At 43.0% G+C, this 9,543-nt stretch overlaps 1 long non-coding RNA gene across 1 annotated transcript; it reads left to right on the plus strand.

Annotated features, from left to right (window-relative positions):
• The first annotated feature begins 365 nt into the window (after positions 1–365).
• On the plus strand, positions 366–4,270 carry LOC142490556 (uncharacterized). The gene is made up of 3 exons (XR_012800102.1): positions 366–515; positions 761–859; positions 3,360–4,270. It is a non-coding gene; the product is annotated as an uncharacterized LOC142490556 (long non-coding RNA).
• Positions 4,271–9,543: the final 5,273 nt, after the last annotated feature.

Raw genomic sequence — 9,543 nt, forward strand, 5'->3', positions numbered from 1 at the left:
AGAACACAGATAGCACCACAAAGACAGGACACACACACATTAACACACTAGTAACGCACACTCCGGGCCTCTCCAAATATCCTCCCAGAATCCCACTAAGTCAGCCAGCACTATTAGGTATCGGGATCATGGGTAACTCTCACACCACTTGTGCCCCCCAAACCCCGTGGCATACGTGTCCCTGCAGCACATACACACGTGATGGTTATTTGTGTTTGAGAAGATGTGACACAAACTTTACTCTCAGGAAAGTCTCACATTAATCAAGCAAATGAGTATTTATCACATGAGACAGTCAGTAAATTCTATTATTTGTTTGTTTCCAAAACGTCCTGCCTGAGAAATGTAATATTTACCCATAAAATAATGTGATTTCTTTCTCACACAGAGTCTGCTGATTCTATAGTGACACATTCCCATCAGAGTCTGTATATAACACTCACCTCACCCTCCATAGTAACACAGACCCGGTGATATTCACAGGTTACTCATCTCAGCTCCATCTCCACCCAGCTGTAAGTACAATTATTTCTAGTGTTTTATATTAACTGTAATTTTTACTACGTTGATCTTTTTATATGTAATGTCTATAAATATTCTCTGCAATACAAACCCCACTAATTCTCCTCACGTGTAATAACTAGATACTATACTGTAAGTAACACTGTATCCCTGGGGTGCAGCCCCCCCAGATATGTCTGATCTGTCCCGTGCTGAGCGTATTATTACACCTGTGATAACCTGTAACATTCTCTAACAGATCTGTAAAGATGCTTCTCTCCCAGAGACCTCTGCTGCTCGCGCTTCTCCTGGGGATAATCTCCATCGTCACATTGGTGGAATCGGCCAAATATGAGACGTAAGAAATGGAGTTTGTGGGACAGAGAAAGGAATAGAGATTTATTGGTGCTGTGTGTAGGGTTGTAGCTGGGGATCCTTCATGTGATGCGTACCTGATATTAACCTTGTAACTGATATTAACCCTCCTGTGCTTGTTCCATACGCAGCCTGTCCTACCTGTTATTATATCTCTTTGTGTGTTATTATATCTCTCTGTGTGTTATTATATCTCTCTGCATGTTATTATATCTCTCTGCGTGTTATTATATCTCTCTGTGTGTTATTATATTTTGCATGTTATTATATCTCTTTGATAACGCATTAGAGGTTTCTCTTTTTAATTAGTTATGTCCCAATAAATAATTTGTTATTTTTTATATTAGCCTCCAGTTCTTGTTTTTTCATTGCGGTGCTCCAAGTTTTTTCTCTCCTGCTTGCTTATTATATCTCTCTCTGTGTTATTATATCTCTCTGCGTGTTATTATATGTCTCTGCTTGTTATTATATCTCTCTCTGTGTTATTATATCTCTCTCTGTATTATTATATCTCTCTGTATGTTATTATATGTCTCTGCGTGTTATTATATGTCTCTGCTTGTTATTATATCTCTCTGTGTTATTATATCTCTCTGCATGTTATTATATCTCTCTCTGTGTTATTATAGGTCTCTGCGTGTTATTATATCTCTCTCTGTGTTATTGTATTGTATTGTATTGTATGTCTTTATTTATATAGCGCCATTAATGTACATAGCGCTTCACAATAGTAATACATGTGGTAATCAAATAAATAACAGATAATATAAATAACAGATCATGGGAATAAGTGCTTTAGACATAAACATAACATTAAGGAAGAGTAGTCCCTGCCCCGACGAGCTTACAATCTAATTGGTAGGTAGGGAGAACGTACAGAGACAGTAGGAGGGAGTTCTGGTAAGTGCGTCTGCAGGGGGCCAAGCTTTATGTATCATGTGTTCAGAATATCCACAGTGCTATTCATATGCTTCTTTAAGCAAGTGTGTCTTGCTTATTATATCTCTCTGCGTGATATTATATCTCTCTGCATGTTATTATATCTTTCTGCATGTTATTTTATCTCTCTGTGTGTTATTATATCTCACTGTGTGTTATTATATCTCTCTGTGTTATTATATCTCTCTGCGTGTTATTATATCTCTCTGTGTGTGTTATTATATCTCTGCGTGTTATTATATCTCTCTGCATGTTATTATATCTCTCTGCGTGTTATTATATATCTCTGCATGTTATTATATCTCTCTGTGTGTTATTATATCTCACTGTGTGTTATTATATCTCTGTACATGTTATTATATCTTTCTGCATGTTATTATATCTCACTGTGTTATTATATCTCTGTGTGTTATTATGTCTCTCTGTGTGTTATTATATCTCTCTGTGTGTTATTAAATCTCTCTGTGTTATTATATCTCTCTGTGTGTTATTATATCTCTCTGTTTTATTATATCTCTCTGCGTGTTATTATATCTCTCTGTGTTATTATATCTCTCTCTGTGTGTTATTATATCTCTCTGTGTGTTATTATATCTCTCTGTGTTATTATATCTTTGCGTGTTATTATATCTCTCTGTGTGATATTATATCTCTATTGGTTATTATATCTCTCTGCATGTTATTATATCTCTCTGTGTTATTATATCTCTCTGCGTGTTATTATATCTCAGCGTGTTATTATATGTCTCTGCGTGTTATTATATCTCTCTGCATGTTATTATATCTCTCTGTGTGTTATTATATCTCTCTGTGTTATTATATCTCTCTGCGTGTTATTATATCTCTCTGTTTTATTATATCTCTCTGCGTGTTATTATATCTCTCTGTGTTATTATATCTCTCTCTGTGTGTTATTATATCTCTCTGTGTGTTATTATATCTCTCTGTGTTATTATATCTTTGCGTGTTATTATATCTATCTGCGTGTTATTACATATCTCTGTGTTATTATATCTCTCTGCATGTTATTATATCTCTCTGTGTGTTATTATATCTCTCTGTGTTATTATATCTCTCTGCGTGTTATTATATCTCAGAGTGTTATTATATCTCTCTGCGTGTTATTATATCTCAGCGTGTTATTATATCTCTGCGTGTTATTATATCTCTCTCTGTGTTATTATATATGTCTGCGTGTTATTATATCGCTCTGCGTGTTATTATATCTCTCTGTGTGTTATTATATCTCTCTGCGTGTTATTATATATCTCTGCGTGTTATTATATGTCTCTGCGTGTTATTATGTCTCTCTGTGTGTTATTATATATCTCTGCGTGTTATTATATGTCTCTGCGTGTTATTATATATCTCTGCGTGTTATTATATGTCTCTGCGTGTTATTATGTCTCTCTGTGTGTTATTATAATGCTCTGCAATTCTTTACTTGCCACTGTGGCAGTGAATGGGTTAAATCTGTGGGAAATATTTGCCCCTGACTCCCCGGGGGACATTTCCTGACATCAGTTTGTTGTCTTCTTCTCTAGTGAAGAAGATCAGATGTTGGAGACCAAGAGAGAGGAGAATGAGCAGGGAAATCGCATGGAGAGACTGGCAGGTCTCCTGGAAGAAGCACAATCTCCTCTCACACGGGAGACTCGGCGACATCATAGAAAGGGGACAGGACATACTGTAAAACAATTTGCGAAGTTGGTTAAACATATCCATGAGTATAAAAAACGTGACAGTGATTTGGAGAGCAGAGATATTCCTTTACTTGATAATCTTCTTGGGGGGTTGGGCCTGGGGCGTTAATAAATTCTGCGCATTACACGTGAGCTTTGCAATGTCCTGTAACACTGCGCTCTCTGTATAAGGACAATGTCCTGTAACACTGCGCTCTCTGTATAAGGACAATGCCCTGTAACACTGCACTCTCTATATAAGGACAATGCCCTGTAACACTGCGCTCTCTGTATAAGGACAATGCCCTGTAACACTGCGCTCTCTGTATAAGGACAGTATACATGTCACGCTGCTTTTATGGGGGTTCCTAAATCTCCTGATTTCCTGCTTTCTCCATGAAATAATAATGATAGAAATGAGAGATCACTGTTACAATGAGACAGACTGTAACATGAAGATAAAAGGGTCTCCCTCACTAATCCACGCCAGAGATTTAGCACACGCTAGTGTCACTGACGTGACTAGTACTAACATGCACTAATGTGAGTGTGTGCTTTAGTGAGTGAGACTCAGCATGTGTCACACACACACATGAGAAGAACATGCTACTAATAACCGTGCGTGTGCTGACAGTATACCTAATATCTGTGTCTGTGTCACACTGTCAGTGCTGAGAAGGGTTTCTTCCTCTGTCTGTAACCGTATAATCACAAAGATCATTTGTACGCTGCTTTTCCCTTTTACTTTGCAATAAAACAGCATTTCAGCATCAGTTTGTGTATTCTCCTACTTCACAGTGACAGCACACACATACACACACACGCACGCACGCACGCACGCACACGTCTACCCCCACAGTGAAAGTACACACACACATCTCTACCCCCACAGTGAAAGTACACACACACATCTCTACCCCCACAGTGACAGTAAAGACACACACCGCTACCCCCATACTGACTGCACTAACCTCCAGTGTACACAGCACTGACTGCACTAACCTGCAGTGTACACAGCACTGACTGCACTAACCTGCAGTGTACACAGCACTGACTGCACTAACCTGCAGTGTACACAGCACTGACCGCCCTAACCTGCAGTGTACACAGCACTGACTGCACAGCACCCTCACCCTGCAGTGTACACAGCACTGTCTGTACATCACCCTCACCCTGCAGTGAACACAGCACTGACTGCACAGCACTAACCCTTCAGTGTACACAGATTTGACTACACAGCACCCTCACCCCGCAGTGTACACAGCACTGACTGCACAGCACCCTCACCCTGCAGTGTACACAGCACTGTCTGTACATCACCCTCACCCTGCAGTGTACACAGCACTGACTGCACAGCACTAACCCTTCAGTGTACACAGATTTGACTACACAGCACCCTCACCCCGCAGTGTACACAGCACTGACTGAACAGCACCCTCACCCTGCAGTGTACACAGCACTGACTGCACAGCACCCTCACCCTGCAGTGTACACAGCACTGACTGCACAGCACCCTCACCCTGCAGTGTACACAGCTTTGACTACACAGCACCCTCACCCTGCAGTGTAGGAGGAGTGGCTCAGTGAGTACAGACACTGACTGGCACTGAGTGTGAAGCAGGGGAGCCTGGTTCAATTCCTGGTGTCGGCTCCTTGTGACCTTGGGCAAGTCACTTTATCTCCTTGTGCCTCAGGCACCAAAACATAGATTATAAGCTCCACGGGGCAGGGACCTGTGCCTGCAAAATGTCTCTGTAAAGCACTGCGTACAATTAGCAGCGCTATACAAGAACATGCTATTATTATTATTACACAGCTCTGACTGCACAGCACCCTCACCCTGCAGTGTACACAGCACTGACTGCACAGCACCCTCACCCTGCAGTGTACACAGCACTGACTGCACAGCACCCTCACCCTGCAGTGTACACAGCTCTGACTGCACAGCACTAACCCTTCAGTGTACATAGCTCTGACTGCACAGCACCCTCACCCTGCAGTGTACACAGCTCTGACTGCACAGCACCCTCACCCTGCAGTGTACACAGCTCTGACTGCACAGCACCCTCGCCCTGCAGTGTACACAGCTCTGACTGCACTAACCTGCAGTGTACACAGCTCTGACTGCACAGCACCCTCACCCTGCAGTGTACACAGCTCTGACTGCACAGCACCCTCATAGTTTGGTGATGTAATGGTGCTCAAAAGTGCTTTTGGTCCGTGTGTTTGTAGTGGAAGGGAGCATAAACTGGGTAATAATTATTCACATAGTAATATGGGATATGGAAGATCTTCTAGTACATGGTAACACCATGGATGATTCACAAACACATACACTAGGGGACTGGGGATCCAAACTTAAGGAGAAGTCAGTTTTTTACCCTACTTTTGTCAAGGGCCCACATCTCACCATGTTTGAGAACCTAGTTGTTCGCGACCTCAGACTGCTAGCTCAGGGTTTTTCCTTCTCCCATTTGGGGCATGATAACCTTAGCAAAGAAGAGCGAGTGGCTATTAAAACATTGCAGGACAATCCAATGTTAGTTATTAAGAATGCAGACAAGGGGGGCGCTGTGGTGGTTCAGAGTAGGACTGATTACTTCAGGGAAGCCTTCCGCCAACTTGGGGATGAATCCTCCTAGTCTGAACTACCACGGGACCCTACAGATTGTTTTTTAAGGGAACTTCTTGAGCTGGTAGATTTGGGGACAGCAACACATGTATTGAATAAACAGGAAACAGGCTTTATAGTCAATCTTCATCCTGTTATTCCCATATACCACCATCTCCCAAAGATCCACAAGACTTTGGTCGACCCTCCTGGCCGGCCAATAGTCTCTAGTATTGGCTCTTTGGGAGATGGTTTGTCTCAATACGTTAATTCATATCTACAGCCCTTCGTAAGGGCTTTGCCATCCTGCATTTTGGATTCAGGGGATTTACTCACAAAATTACAAGACATTATGTGGAATCAAGACTTTTTGTGGGTAACTATGGATGTGGTCTCCCTGTATTCGATCATACAGCACGATCTGGGTATGACGGCTGTCCGCCACTTTATAGAATGCCCAGGTAGCGCGACACTTATGACAACGTTTATTATGGAATCTATACTTTTTTTTACTCACGCACAATTATTTTCTTTTTGAGCACCAATTTTATTTGCAACTTCGGGGAACGGCAATGGGGACAAATTTTGCCCCCTCCTATGCCAATCTTTTTATGGGGTGGTGGGAGAACAACTTCATTTATAGCAGCACTAACACCTATAGACACAATATCATCTTTTATAAATGATTTATTGATGATATTATTTTTATTCGGCACGGGAGCACAGACACGTTATTAGCATTTATTGATTATCTAAATGACAACACTGCAGGAACACTGCAGACTCATCCGCAAAAAAGACATGGAGCATCCTGTCTCCAAGCCCTTCACACAATGTAGAGAGGGGGCATCAACAACTTCTCATTTGTTGGTATAGAGAGAATTTTAAGAAAAGAAAGAGGGGGTGATATGGTAAAGACACTGGATTGCAGAGAATCCTATTGGATATTCATGTTAAGAACTAGATTCCCTGAAGGGATAATGTAGAGTGGAACATCAACCACTTTCTGAAATAAATTATTACTTCTTCACTTTCAATCCGGAATTGCCCCATAGAGATATGGATATTGTCCTAGATATATTCTTGGGGGGACTATGTGAAGGAATTATTAATATGAGATAAGTATTAATTCCCCCATTAGTAAATATAAAAACAATCTAAGACTAAAATTAATAAATTCATCTCTAATATATGGACCCCATTTTTTCATTAGTGTAATTGTGTTATCTTAATTAATGAATATGTAATTTGTACTCATTTATATGTAATGTTTACAATCAATTATGATAAAATGGTTATCTAAGTGTATAATTACATGCTCTGATAGCATCACCTATGGTGTATAAATTGTAGTATTGTATGCTTAATATTTCCTTAAGGGTACTCCACAGAATATGTTTTATGAATAGATGCTTTATATATTCGTCATTACCTCCATTTCAACAACAGGGGGCGCACATTTGTTTTTATACGGGTATAAGAATATACTTTATACTTTTTTAATTGCTTTTCTAGCTTTTTGTAATTAATAAATTGTTTAATATGTATAGCTTTAAAGATATTGTGTTACTGACTGCCTACTGTATGTGATTTCCCCGTTCTGGTGTGTGTATATATATTTTTCCATGTATTTATTTGCCTTTTATTTTCATTATTTTTCACTTTATATCAACTGTGAAGTGACTCTGTGAGCACTACCTCCACGATTTGCGCTGTTATTTGGTGGGTGGGCGTGCAATAGCGTCATGAATGGAGCTGTAATTGCTTACAGTGGTATATGTGCACTTTTTGTCTAGCCAGAACGGGGTAACTCAGTATTTGACTGCTTGACTGCGCATGCGCCAGACGGCGAGACTGGGGAGTTTCCTTTGCCACTGCCGGGGGTGTGTCTTGGCATCGGGTGAGCTCCCAAGCGAGGCGTGTCTCCCCGAAACGTTTTAGACAGCTGATATGTGCAGGGAGTCCCTTTGTGCTTCCCCGCGTGGCGCATGCGCGACAGGCGCGATTTTCATTGGTTAGTTACGTTTTCTGACGTCACTGTTTAGCGCGCAAAAACGGCAGTCAGCTGTATTTAAATGTTTGTTACACCGTGTATGGCACTTCTTGATAAAGTGCACTAGCACGAAACGCGTAGAAGGGTTGCAGCACTCTATTTTATGGCTTGTCAATAAAGGAATTGTTTGCCAGACCTGCTCTCTCTACTCATTGCTGTGCGCTGCACACCTTCTGCTCTTACACAGCACCCTCACCCTGCAGTGTACACAGCACTGACTGCACAGAACTAACCCTTCAGTTTACACAGCACTCTCACACTGCAGTGTACACAGCACTCTCACCCTGCAGTGTACACAGCACCCTCACCCTGTAGTGTACACAGCACTGACTGCACAGCACCCTCATCACAGGAACACATCTGCTGTTCCAGCACTATTACTGGCCTGCAGCGCCCTCTGCTGTTCCTGCACTTACACACACACACAGCACTATCACTGCACCCTAAGGCCTCGGTCCCGCTGCGCTCGGCGGCGCGGGCGGCGGTTCGGGCGTCCCCCACCAGCAGGGGAATCCACACCGACCCGGTCCCGGTCCTCCCTGGCTGCACAGCTCGCTACACGCTGTGACGCGTCAGCCGCTACGGGATACAAGAGAATTGTGATCCCTAGCGTTGACGCGTCACGTGGTGTGGCTGTGAGCCAATGAGGAGGGGGGCTTCGGGAGGAGGAGAGGCTTCGGGGAGCGGGAATGGAAAGCAGTCTGTGTTTGTGTATGTGTGTGCCTGAGTGCCTGTCTGTGTTTTGTGTGTGCCTGAGTGCCTATCTGTGTTTGTGTATGTGTGTGCCTGAGTGCGTGAGTGCCTGCCTCTGTCTGTGTGTGCGTGTGTGTGTGAGTGCCTGCGTGTGTGTGTGAGTGCCTGCCTCTGTCTGGGTGTGCGTGTGTGTGTGAGTGCTTGCGTGTGTGTGTGAGTGAGTGTCTGCGTTTGTGTGTGAGTGCCTGCGTGTGTGTATGAGTGCCTGCGTGTGTGTGTGTGAGTGCCTGCGTGTGTGTGTGAGTGCCTGCCTCTGTCTGTGTGTGTGTGTGAGTGCTTGCGTGTGTGTGTGAGTGAGTGTCTGCGTGTGTGTGTGTGAGTGCCTGCGTGTGTGTGTGAGTGAGTGTCTGCGTGTGTGTGTGAGTGCCTGCGTGTGTGTGTGAGTGCCTGCGTGTGTGTGTGAGTGCCTGCGTGTGTGTATGAGTGCCTGCGTGTGTGTGTGTGTGAGTGCCTGCGTGTGTGTATGAGTGCCTGCGTGTGTGTATGAGTGAGTGTCTGCGTGTGTGTGTGAGTGAGTGTCTGCGTGTGTGTATGAGTGAGTGCCTGCGTGTGTATGTGAGTGAGTGTCTGCGTGTGTGTGTGAGTGCCTGCGTGTGTGTGTGAGTGAGTGTCTGCGTGTGTGTGCCTGC

This window comes from Ascaphus truei, chromosome 3, assembly GCF_040206685.1.
Source record: "Ascaphus truei isolate aAscTru1 chromosome 3, aAscTru1.hap1, whole genome shotgun sequence".
Taxonomy (NCBI): Eukaryota; Metazoa; Chordata; class Amphibia; order Anura; family Ascaphidae; genus Ascaphus; species Ascaphus truei.